This window comes from Abrus precatorius, unplaced genomic scaffold, assembly GCF_003935025.1.
Source record: "Abrus precatorius isolate BTA unplaced genomic scaffold, Abrus_2018 Scaffold7, whole genome shotgun sequence".
NCBI lineage: Eukaryota > Viridiplantae > Streptophyta > Magnoliopsida > Fabales > Fabaceae > Abrus > Abrus precatorius.
Window position 1 is genome coordinate 18,945,294 of NW_020874417.1, and position 12,858 is coordinate 18,958,151.

Consider the following 12,858-nt stretch of genomic DNA (forward strand, 5'->3'; position numbering starts at 1 on the left):
CACATTCAAATTTGGGTCTCGCCTGGGTCCTTTTTTACTTAGTCACTAAGGAACGTGTGCAAAACTCATCTCGGGCAACTGAAACACCTTGGAAGTGACTGCTAGGACTAATAGGAATAGTTCCCTGTGTCTCTCTCGTCTGCTAGCGCCTTTGGACCCAAATTCCAATTTGGGTCTCGCCTGGGTCCTCTTTTGCTTAGTCCCTAAGGAACGCGTGCAAAACTTATCTCGGGCCACTAGAACACTTTGGAAGTGACGGCTAGGACTAATAGGAAGAGTTCCCTGTCTCTCTCTTGCCTCCTGGCACCATTGGGCACAAATTCGAATTTGGGTCTCGCTTGGGTCCTCTTTTGCTTAGTCGCTAAGGAAAGCGTGCAAAACTCATCTCGGGCAACTGAAACACCTTGGAAGTGACTGCTAGGACTAATAGGAAGAGTTCCGTGTCTCTCTCTCGCCTCCTGGCGCCTTTGGGCTCAAATTCCAATATGGGTCTCGCCTGAGTCCTCTTTTGCTTAGTCACTAAGGAACGGGTGCAAAACTCATCTCGGGGTACTAAAACACCTTAGAAGTGACTGCTAGGACTAACAGGAACAGCTCCCTGTCTCTCTCTCTTGCCTCCTGGCACCATTGGGCACAATTTTGAATTTGGGTCTCGCGTGGGTCCTTTTTTGCTTAGTCGCTAAGGGAGGCGTGCAAAACTCATCTCGGGCCACTGAAACACCTTGGAAGTGACTGCTAGGACTAATAAGAAGAGCTCCCTGTCTCTCTCTCTCGCCTCCTGCCACATTTGGGCCCAAATTCAATTTGGGTCTCGCCTGAGTCCTCTTTTGCTTAGTCACTAAGGAACGGGAGCAAAACTCATCTCGGACCACTGAAACACCTTAGAAGTGACTGCTAGGACTAATAGGAACAGCTCCCTATCTCTCTCTCGCCTCTTAGCACCTTTGGACCCAAATTCCAATTTTGGTCTCGCCTGGGTCCTCTTTTGCTTAGTCACTAAGGAACGCATGCAAAACTCATCTCGGGCCACTGAAACACCTTGGAAGTGACTGCTAGGACTAATAAGAAGAGCTCCCTGTCTCTCTCTCTCGCCTCCTGCCACCTTTGGGCCCAAATTCCAATTTGGGTCTCGCCTGAGTCCTCTTTTGCTTAGTCACTAAGGAACGTGTGCAAAACTCATCTCGGGGTACTGAAACACCTTAGAAGTGACTGCTAGGACTAACAGGAACAGCTCCCTGTCTCTCTCTCGTCTCCTAGCGCCTTTGGACCCAAATTCCAATTTAGGTCTCGCCTGGGTCCTCTTTTGCTTAGTCACTAAGGAAAGCGTGCAAAACTCATCTACGGCCACTGAAACACCTTAGAAGTGACTGCTAGGACTAATAGGAAGAGTTCCCTATTTCTCTCTCGCCTCCTGGCACCTTTGGGCCCAAATTCCAATTTCGGTCTCGCCTGGGTCCTCTTTTGCTTAGTCGCTAAGGAACGCGTGCAAAATTCATCTCGGGCCACTGAAACACCTTGGAAGTGACTGGTACGACTAATAGGAAGACTTCCCTATTTCTCTCTCGCCTCTTGGCGCTTTTAGGCCCAAATTCCAATTTGGGTCTCGTCTTGGGCCTCTTTTGCTTAGTCGCTAAGGAACGCGTACAAAACTTATCTCAGAACGCGTCCAAAACTCATCTCGGTCCACTCAAATACCTTGAAAGTGACTGCTAGGACTAATAGGAAGAGCTCTCTGTCTCTATCTCGCCTCCTGCCGCCTTTGTGCCGAAATTCCAATTTGGGTCTCGCCTGCGTCCTCTTTTGCTTAGTCGCTAAGGAACGCTGGCAAAACTCATCTCAGGCCACTGAACACCTTGGAAGTGACTCGTAGGACTAATAGGAATAGCTCCCAGTCTCTTTCTCGCCTTCTCCTGCCTTTGAGCCCAAATTCCAATTTGGACTCGCCTAGGTCCTTTTTTGCTTAGTCGCTAAGGAAGGCGTGCAAAACTCATCTCGGGCCACTGAAACACCTTGGAAGTGACTGCTCAGACTAATAGGAACAGTTCCCTCTCTCTAGCTCGCCTCCTAGCACCTGGGGCCCAAATTCCAATTTGGGCCACGCCGGGTCCCCTTTGCCTTAGTCGCTAAGGAACGCTTGCAAAACTCATCTAGGGCCACCGAAACACCTTGGAAGTGACTGCTAGGACTAATAGGAAGAGTTCCCTATCTCTCTCTCGCCTCATGGCCCCTTTGGGCCCAAATTCCAATTTGGGTCTCGCCTGGGTCCTCTTTTGCTTAGTCGGTAACGAACGCGTGCAAAACTCATCTTGGGCCACCGAAACACCTTGGAAGTGACTGCAAGGACTAATAGGAAGAGTTACATGTCTCTCTCTCGCCTTCTCGCGTCGTTGGGCCTAAATTCCAATTTGGGTCTCGCCTGGGTTCTCTTTTGCTTAGTCGCTAAGGAACGCGTGCAAAACTCAACTCGGGCTATCGAAACACCTTGGAAGTGACTGCTAGGACTAATAGGAAGAGTTCCCTGTCTCTCTCTTGCCTCCTGGCGCCTTTGGGCGCAAATTCCAATTTGGGCCACGCTGGGTTCTCTTTTGCTTAGTCGCTAAGGAACGCGTGCAAAACTCATCTCGGGCTATCGAAACACCTTGGAAGTGACTGCTAGGACTAATAGGAAGAGTTCCCTGTCTCTCTCTTGCCTCCTGGCGCCTTTGGGCGCAAATTCTAATTTGGGCCACGCTGGGTCTCCTTTTCCTTAGTCGCTAAGGAACGCGTGCAAAACCCATCTCGGGCCATCGAAACACCTTGGAAGTGACTGCTAGGACTAATAGGAAGAGTTCCATGTCTCTCTCTCGCCTCCTGGCGTCTTTGGGCCGAAATTCCAATTTGGGTCTCGCCTGGGTCCTCTTTTGCTTAGTCGCTAAGGAACGCGTGCAAAACTCATATCGGGCCACCGAAACACCTTGGAAGTGACTGCTAGGACTAATAGGAAGAGTTCCATGTCTCTCTCTCGCCTCCTGGCGCCTTTTGGCCCAAATTCCAATTTCGGTCTTGCTTATGTCCTCTTGTGCTTAGTCGGTAAGGAACGCTTGCAAAACTTATCTCGGGCCACTGAAACACCTTGGAAGTGACTCCCGGCCTTAGAGTCTGAATCAAGTTCCGCATCTCTTGCCACTTATCGTAATGAAATTGCGGCGGAGAGCGAGGCCGACATCTACAATAGAATACGCCATCTAGAACATATGGAATATTCTAATATTCCGCCACAAAACAATATCGGCGACTATGAGAGGCTGGTTCGAGAGCATTTCGATCAAGCGCTCAATGTCGACCATTATTTGGAGATTTGGGACAAGGAGTTTCAAGAATTGCTACTTATGGAAAAGAAAGCGTTGTTGCAGGAGCGACTCCAGGAACTCATGATTAACGAAGAAAATATTGAACGCATAATGGAGCTCTCACCTTATACCGAAATAAGAAAAGAAGCTTACTTTTTTCTTCGCGAAAAAGTCGCACCTCTAAACAGCTTGGAACAAGCTTTTCAGCGACATCTCATGGAGGGCAGTCTGAACTCTTTCATTCAAGACCTGAACACTCACGATAGGCAATCCGACATTTACCGAGAATTCTATCGCTATTTCACCGATGAGGAGTATAGGCGTTCTATTCTATAGGGCTGCCCCTCCCCTAAGCTATTGCCCGGAATTCGTGTAGATTGACTTTCTTTTGATTCTTTCTGATGCGTGTGTTCTTTTATTATGTATAAATAAAGCCCCCTATGCGGGGGCAGCTGACCGAAAGGAAAGCGGGTAGGCTGGCTTTTGTTTTGGCTTGAGAGGGTCCAAAGTAGCGCAGTGAAAGAGACATGAAATCTTTCGCCATTTAATTGATGAAGGAAAGGAAGGCCTTTAAAACGTCCACCATCGGACATATTTCAATACCATCTTGCCCTCTCTGTCATCCGGCATTCTCACGAAAGCAGCCCCGGTGCCCTTTCTCATCATATGTGCCCAGTACCCCGCCAGTTCCGAAAGGTTAAAGATGACGCGCTTGACATTGTGACCGGGTGCCGGAATGAATTGGTCAAAACAAAATGGTCTTGCAAACCGGTGGGGATTTGACGGTTCTACCCGAAGTTGCCCTGTTAGGACTAATAGGAAGAGTTCCCTGTCTCTATCTCGCCTCTTGGCGTCTTTGGGCCCAAATTCCAATTTGGGTCTCGCCTGGGTCCTCGTTTACTTAGTCGCTAAGGATTGCGTGCAAAACTCATCTCGGGCCATCGAAACACCTTGGAAGTGACTGCTAGGACTAATAGGAAGAGTTTCATGTCTCTCTCTCGCCTCCTAGCGTCGTTGGGCCTAAATTCCAATTTGGGCCTCGCCTGGGTCTGCTTTTAAATAGTCGCTAAGGAATGCGTGGAAAACTCATATCAGGCCACCGAAACACCTTCGAAGTAACTGCTAGAACTAATAGGAAGAGTTCCCTGTCTCTATCTCGCCTCCTTGCGTCTTTAGGCCCAAATTCCAATTTGGGTCTCGCCTGGGTCCTCTTTTGCTTAGTCGCTAAGGATTGCATGCAAAACTAATCTCGGGCCATTGAAACACCTTGGAAGTGACTGCTAGGACTAATAGGAAGAGTTCCATGTCTCTCTCTCGCCTCCTGGCGCCTTTGGGCCCAAATTCCAATTTGGGTCTTGCTTATGTCCGCTTTTGCTTAGTCGCTAAGGAATGCGTGCCAAAGTCATCTCGGGCCACCGAAACACATTGGAAGTGACTGCTAGGACTAATAGGAAGAGTTCTTTGTCTCTCTCTCGCCTCCTGGCGCCTTTGGTCCCAAATTCCAAATAGGGTCTCGCCTGGGTCCTCTTTTGCTTAGTCACTAAGGAACGCGTGCAAAACTCATCTCAGGCCACCGAAACACCTTGGAAGTGACTGCTCGGACTAATAGGAAGAGTTCCCTGTCTCTCCCTCGCCTTCTGGCTCCTTTGGTCCCAAATTCCAGTTTGGGTCTCGCCTGAGTCCTCATTTGCTTAGCCGCTATGGAACGCGTGCAAAACTCATCTCAGGCCACTGAAACACCTTGGAAGTGACTACAAGGACTAATAGAAAGAGCTCCCTGTGTCTGTCTCTCCTCCTGCCGCCTTAAGGTCTCGCCTGGGTACTCTTTTGCTTTGTCGCTAAGGAACGCGTCCAAAACTAATCTCGGTCCACCGAAACACCTTGAAAGTGACTGCTCAGACTAATAGGAAGAGATCACTGTCTCTTTCTCGCCTCCTAGCGCCTTTGGGCCCAAATTCCAATTTGGGTCTCACCTGGGTCCTCTTTTGCTTAGTCGCTAAAGAATGCGTGCAAATCTCATCTACGGCCACTGAAACACCTTGGAAGTGACTGCTAGGACTAATAGGAAGAGTTCCCTGTCTCTCTCTCGCCTTCTGGCGCCTTTGGGCGCAAATTCCGATTTGGGTCTCGCTGGGTCCTCTTTTGCTTAGTCGCTTAGGAACGGGTTCAAAACTCATGTCGGCCATTTGAATACCTTGGAAGTGACTGCTAGGATAAATAGGAAGAGCTCCCTGTCTCTCTCTCGCCTCGTGCCACCTTTCAGCCCAAATTCCAATTTCGGTATCGCCTGCGTCCTCTTTAGCTTAGTCGCTAAGGAACGCGTGCAAAACTCATCTCGGGCTATCGAAACACCTTGGAAGTGACTGCTAGGACTAATAGGAAGAGCTCTTTGTGTCTCTCTCGCCTCCTGCCGCCTTTGGGCCCAAATTCCAATTTGGGTCTCGCCTGGGTCCTCTTTTTCTTTATCGCTAAGGAACGCGTGCTAAACTCATCTCGGGCCACTGAAACACCTTCGATGTGACTGCTAAGACTAATAAGAAGAGCTCCCTGTCTGTCTCTCGCCTCCTGGCGCATTTGGGGGCAAATTCCCTTTGGGTCTCACTTGGTCCTCTTTTGCTTAGTCTCTAAGGAACGCGAGCAAAACTCATCTCGGGCCACTGAAACACCTTGGAAGTGACTGCTAGGACTAATCGGAAGAGCTCCCTGTCTCTCTCTCGCCTCCTGGCGCCTTTCACAACAAATTCTAATTTAGGTCTCGCCTGGGTCTTCTATTGCTTAGTCACTAAGGAACGCGTGCAAAACTCATCTCGGGCCACTGAAATACCTTGGAAGTGACTGCTTGGACTAATAGGAAGAGCTCCCTGTTTCTCCCTCGCCTCGTGCCGCCTTTGGGCCCAAATTCCAATTTGGGTCTTGCCTGGGTCCTCTTTTTCTTTATCGCTAAGGAACGCGTGCAAAACTTATCTCCGGCCACCGAAACACCTTAGAGGTGACTGCAAGGACTAATAGGAAGAATTACATGTCTTTCTCTCGCCTTCTGGCGCCGTTGGGCCCAAATTCCAATTTGGGTGTTGCGTATGTCCTCTTTTGCTTAGTCGCTAAGAAATGCATGCAAAACTCATCTCTGGCCACCGAAACACCTTGGAAGTGACTGCTAGGACTAATAGGAAGAGTTCTCTGTCTCTCTCTCGCCTCCTGGCGCCTTTGGGCCAAAATTCCAAACAGGGTCTCGCCTGGGTGCTCTTTCGCTTAGTTGCTAAGGAACGCGTGCAAAACTCATCTCGGGCCAGCGAAACACCTTCGAAGTGACTGCTCAGAATAATAGGAAGAGTTCCCTGTCTCTCTCTCGCCTCCTGGCGCCTTTGGGCCCAATATCCAATTTGGGTCTCGCCTGGCTCCACTTTTGCTTACTCGCTAAGGAACGTGTGCCAAACTCATCTCGGGGCTCTGAAACACCTTGGAATTGACTACAAGGACTAATAGGAAGGGTTCCCTGTCTATCTCTCGCCTCCTGGCGCCTTTGGGTCCACATTCCAATATGGGTTTCGACTGGTTCCTCTTTTGGTTAGTCACTAAGGAACGCGTGCAAAACTCATCTCGGGCCGTCGAAATACCTTGGAAGTGACTGCTGGGACTAATAGAAAGAGTTCCTTGTCTCTATCTCGCCTCCTGGCGCCGTTGGGCCCAAATTTCAATTTGGGTCCCGCCTGGGTCCTCTTTTGCTAGGTTGCTAAAAAATACGTGCAAAACTCATCTGAGGCCACCGAAACACCTTGGAAGTGGCCACAGAAACACCTCGGAAGTGACTGCTAGGACTAATAGGAAGAGTTCCCTGTCTCTCTCTCACCTCCTAGCGCCTTTGGGCCCAAAATCTAATTTGGGTCTCGCTTGGGTCCTCTTTTGCTTAGTCGCTAAGGAATGCATGCAAAACTCATCTCGGGCCGTCGAAATACCTTGGAAGTGACTGCTGGGACTAATAGAAAGAGTTCCTTGTCTCTATCTCGCCTCCTAGCGCCGTCGGGCCCAAATTTCAATTTGGGTCCCGCCTGGGTCCTCTTTTGCTAGGTCGCTAAAAAATGCATGCAATACTAATCACAGGCCACCGAAACTACTTGGAAGTGGCCACCGAAACACCTCGGAAGTGACTGATAGGACTAATAGGTAGAGTTCCCACTCTCTCTCTCGCCTCCTGGCGCCTTTGAGCCCAAATTCCAATTAGGGCCACGCTGGGTCCCCTTTTCCTTAGTCGCTAAGGAAAGCTTGCAAAACTCATATCGGGCCACAAAAACTTCTTGTAAGTGACTGCTAGGACTAATAAGAAGAGTTCCCTGTCTCTCTCTTGCCTCTTGTCCCTTTTGTGCCCAAATTCCAATTTGGGTCTCGCCTGGCTCTCTTTTTGCTTAGTCGCTAAGGAACGCTTGCAAAACTCATCTCGGGCCACTGAAAAACCTTGGAAGTGACTGCAAGGACTAATAAGAAGAGTTCCCTGTCTCTCTCTCGCCGCCTGGCGCCTTTGGGCGCAAATTCCGATTTGAGTCTCGCTGGGTCTTCTTTTGCTTAGTCGCTTAGGAACGGGTGCAAAACTCATGTCGGCCATTGAAATACCTTGGAAGTGACTGCTAGGACTAATAGGAAGAGCTCCTTGTCACTCTCTCGCCTCCTGCCGCCTTTCGGCCCAAATTCCAATTTGGGTATCGCGTGGGTCCTCTTTTGCTTTGTCCCTAAGGAACGCGTGCAAAACCCATCTCTGGCCACCGAAACACCTTGGAAGTGACTACTAGGACTAATAGGAAGAGCTCCCTGTCTCTCTCTCGCCTCCTGCCGCCTTTGGGTCCAAATTCAAATTTGGGTCTCGCTGGGTCCTCTTTTTTCTTTGTCGCTAAGGAACGCATCCAAAATTAATCTCGGGCCACCGAAAAACCTTGGAAGTGACTGCTAGCACTAACAGGTAGAGCTCCCTGTCTCTCTCTCGCCTCCTGGCACCTTTGGGCCCAAATTCTAATTTGGGTCTCGCCTTGGTCCTTTTTTGCTTTGTCCCTAAGGAACGAGTGGAAAACTCATCTCAGGCCACTAAAACACCATGGAAGTGACTGCTAGGACTAATAGGAAGAGTTCCATGTCTCTCTCTCGCCTCTTGGCGCCTTTGGGCCCAAATTCCAATTTGGGACCCGCCTGGTCCTCTTTTGCTTAGTCGCTAAGGAACGCGTGCAAAACTCATCTTGGGCCATCGAAACACCTTGGAAGTAATTGCTAGGACTAATAGGAAGAGTTCAATGTCTCTCTCTCGCCTCCTGGCGCCTTTGGGCCCAACTTCAAATTTGGGTCTTGCTTATGTCCTCTTTTGCTTAGTCGCTAAGGAATGCGTGCAAAACTCATATCGGGCCACCAAAACACCTTGGAAGTGACTGCTAGGACTAATAGGAAGAGTTCCCTGTCTCTCTCTTGCCTCTTGGCCCCTTTGGGCCCAAATTCCAATTTTGGTCTCGCCTAGGTCTTCTTTTGCTTAGTCGCTAAGGAACGCTTGCAAAACTCATCTCGGGCCACTGAAAAACCTTGGAAGTGACTGCGAGGACTAATCGGAAGAGCTCCATGTCACTCTCTCGCCTCCTGCCGCCTTTCGGCCCAAATTCCAATTTGGGTATCGCCTGGGTCCTCTTTTGCTTTGACCCTAAGGAACACGTGCAAAACTCATCTCAGGCCAGCGAAACACCTTGGAAGTGACTGCTAGGAGTAATAGAAAGAGTTCCCTGTCTCTCTCTCGCCTCCTGGCGCCTTTGGGCCCAAATTCCAATTAGGGTATCGCCTGGGTCCTCTTTTGCTTAGTCGCTAAGGAACGCGTGCAAAACTCATCTCGGGTCACTGAAACACCTTGGAAGTGACTACTAGGACTTATAGGAAGAGCTCACTGTTTCTCTCTCGCCTCCTGGCGCCTTTGGGCCCAAATTCCAATTAGGGTATCGCCTGGGTCCTCTTTTGCTTTGCCGCTAAGGAACGCATCCAAAACTAATCTCGGGCCATCAAAACACCTTAGAAGTGACTGGTAGGAATAACAGGTAGAGCTCCCTGTCTCTCTTTCTCCTCCTGGCACCTTTGGGCCCAAATTCTAATTTGGGTCTCGCCTTGGTCCTTTTTTGCTTTGTCCCTAAGGAACGCGTGCAAAACTCATCTCAGGGCCACCAAAACATCTTGGAAGTGACCGCTAGGACTAATAGGAAGAGCTCCCTGTCTCTCTCTCGCCTCCTGGCGCCTTTGGGCCCAAATTCCAATTAGGGCCACGCTGGGTCCCCTTTTCCTTAGTCGCTAAGGAAAGCTTGCAAAACTCATCTCGGGCCACCAAAACACCATAGAAGTGACTGCTAGGACTAATAGGAAGAGCTCCCTGTCTCTCTCTCGCCTGTTGGACCCTTTGGGCCCAAATTCCAATTTGGGTCTCGCCTGGGTCCTCTTTTGCTTTGTCGGTAACGAACGCGTGCAAAGCTCATCTCGGGCCACCGAAACACCTTGGAAGTGACTGCAAGGACTATTAGGAAGAGTTACATGTCTCTCTCTCGCCTCCTGGCGCCTTTGGCCCCAAATTCCAAATTGGGTCTCGCCTGGGTCTTCTTTTGCTTAGTCGCTAAGGAACGCATGCAAAACTCATCTCAGGCCAGCAAAACACCTTGGAAGTGACTGCTTGGACTAATAGGAAGAGTTCCCTGTCTCTCTCTCACCTCCTGGCATCTTTGGGCCCAAATTCCAATTTGGGACTCGCCTGGGTCCTCTTTTGCTTAGTCGCTAAGGAACGTGTGCAAAACTCATCTCGGGCCATCGAAACACCTTGGAAGTGACTGCTAGGACTAATAGGAAGAGTTCCATGTCTCTCTCTCGCCTCCTTGCGCCTTTGGGCCCGAATTCCAATTTGGGTCTTGCTTATGTCCTCTTTTCCTTAGTCGCTTAGGAACGCATGCAAAACTGATTTCGAGCCACCGAAACACCTTTGAAGGGACTGCCAGGACTAATAGGAAGAGTTCTCTGTCTCTCTCACGCCTACTGGCGCCATTGGGCCCAAATTCCAATTTGGGTCTCGCCTGGGACCTCTTTTGCTTCGTCGCTAAGGAATGCGTGCAAAACTCATCTTGGGCCATCGAAACACCTTGGAAGTGACTGCTAGGACAAATAGGAAGAGTTACATGTCTCTCTCTCGCCTTTTGGCGCCGTTGGGCCCAAATTCAATTTTGGGCCTCGCTGGGTCCCCTTTTCCTTAGTCGCTAAGGAACGCTTACAAAACTTATCTCGGGCCACCAAAACACCTTGGAAGTGACTGCTAGGACTAATAGGAAGAGTTCCCTATCTCTCTCTCACCTCCTGGCGCCTTTGGGCCCAAATTCCAATTTGGGTCTCGCATGGGTCCTCTTTTGCTTAGTCGCTTAGGAACGCGTGCAAAACTCATTTCGAGCCACCGGAAGACCTTCGAAGGGACTGCTCGGACTAATAGGAAGAGTTCCCTGTCTCTCTCTCGCCTCCTAGGGCCTTTGGGCCCAAATTCCAATTTAGGTCTCGCCTGGGTCCTCTTTTGCTTAGTCGCTAAGGAACGCGTGCAAAACTCATCTCGGGCCTCTGAAACACCCTGAAATTGACTGCAAGGACTAATAGGAAGAGTTCCCTGTCTCTCTCTCGCCTCTTGGTGCCTTTGGGCCCAAATTCCAATTTGGGTCTCTCCTGGGTCCTCCTTTGCTTAGTCGCTAAGGAACGCGTGCAAAACTCATCTCTGGCCACTGAAACACCTTGGAAGTGGCCACCGAAACACCTTGGAAGTGACTGCTAGGACTAATAGGAAGAGTTCCCTGTCTCTCTCTCGCCTCCTGGCGCCTTTGGGCCTAATTACCAATTTGGGTCTCGCCTGGGTCCTCTTTTGCTTTGTCGCTAAGGAACGCATGAAAAACACATCTATGGCCACTGAAACACCTTGGAAATGACTGCTAGGACTAATAGGAAGAGTTCCCTGTCTCTCTCTTGTTCCTGGCGCCTTTGGGCCCAAATTCCAACTTGGGTCTCACTTCGGTCCTCTTTTGCTTAGTCGCTAAGGAACGTGTGCAAAACTCCTCTTGGGCCACCAAAACACCTTAGAAGTGACTGCTAGGACTAATAGTAAGAGTTCCCTGTCTCTCTCTCGCCTCCTGGCGCCTTTGGGCCTAAATTCCAATTTGGGTCTCGCCTCGGTCCTCTTTTCCTTAGTCGCTAAGGAACACGTGCAAAACTAATCTCGGGACACTGAAACACCTTGGAATTGACTCCAAGGACTAATAGGAAGAGTTCCCTGTCTCTGTCTCGCCTCCTGGCGCCTTTCGGCCCATATTCCAATTTGCGTCTCGCCTGGGTCCTCTTTTGCTTAGTCGCTAAGGAACGCGTGCAAAACTCATCTCGAGCCACTGAAACACCTTGGTAGTGACTGCTAGGACTAATAGGAAGAGTTCCCTGTCTCTCTCTCGCCTCCTGGCGCCTTTGGGCCCAAATTCCAATTTGGGTCTTGCCTGGGTCCTCTTTTGCTTAGTCGCTAAGCAACGCGTGCAAAACTTATCCCGAGCCACTGAAACACCTTGGAAGTGACTGCGCGGACTAATAGGAAGAGTTCCCTGTCTCTCTCTAGCCTCCTGGCGCCTTTGGGCCCAAATTCCAATTTGGGTCTCGCCTGGGTCCTCCTTTGCTTTGTCGCTAAGGAACGCGTGCAAAACTCATCTCTAGCCACCGAAACACCTTGGAAGTGGCCACCGAAACCCCTTGGAAGTGACTGCTAGGACTAATAGGAAGAGTTCCCTGTCTCTCTCTCGCCTCCTGGCGCCTTTGGGCTCAAATTCCAATTTGGGTCTCGGCTTGGTCCTCTTTTTCTTAATCGCTAAGGAACGCGTGCAAAACTCGTCTCTGGCCACTGTAACACCTTGGAAGTGACAGCTAGGACTAATAGGAAGAGTTTCGTGTCTCTCTCTTGCCTCCTTGCGCCTTTGACCCCAAATTCCAATTTGGGTCTCGCCTGGGTCCTCTTTTTTCTGAAATGCTAAGGAACGGGTGCAAAACTCATCTCGGGCCACTGAAACACCTTGGAAGTGACGGCTAGGACTAATAGGGAGAGTTCGTTGTGTCTCTCTCTCGCCTCCTTGCGCCTTTGGCCCCAAATTCCAACTTGGGTCTCGCCCGGGTCCTCATTTGCTTTGTCGCTAAGGAACGCGTGCAAAACTCATCTATGGCCACTGAAACACAGTGGAAGTGACTGCTAGGACTAATAGGAAGACTTCCCTGTCTCTCTCTCGCTGATGAAACGAATTTAGCTACTCGTGATGCAAAAGATTGTCGTTAATCCTCATCAAATATGCAAAGAAATGAATGCAGTACTAGGGTGTTATCCTAGGTCGTCTCCAAGGAATTTTTGGTTGAGAACATACATCGAACAAGTGTAAACATGTATTTTAAAGCAAGTAAATTGGGGGGAGGTTTGTCAACTTCCGGGTTTTAATCAAGAACGAAATGTAAATTTAATGAAATTCAATCAATTAAA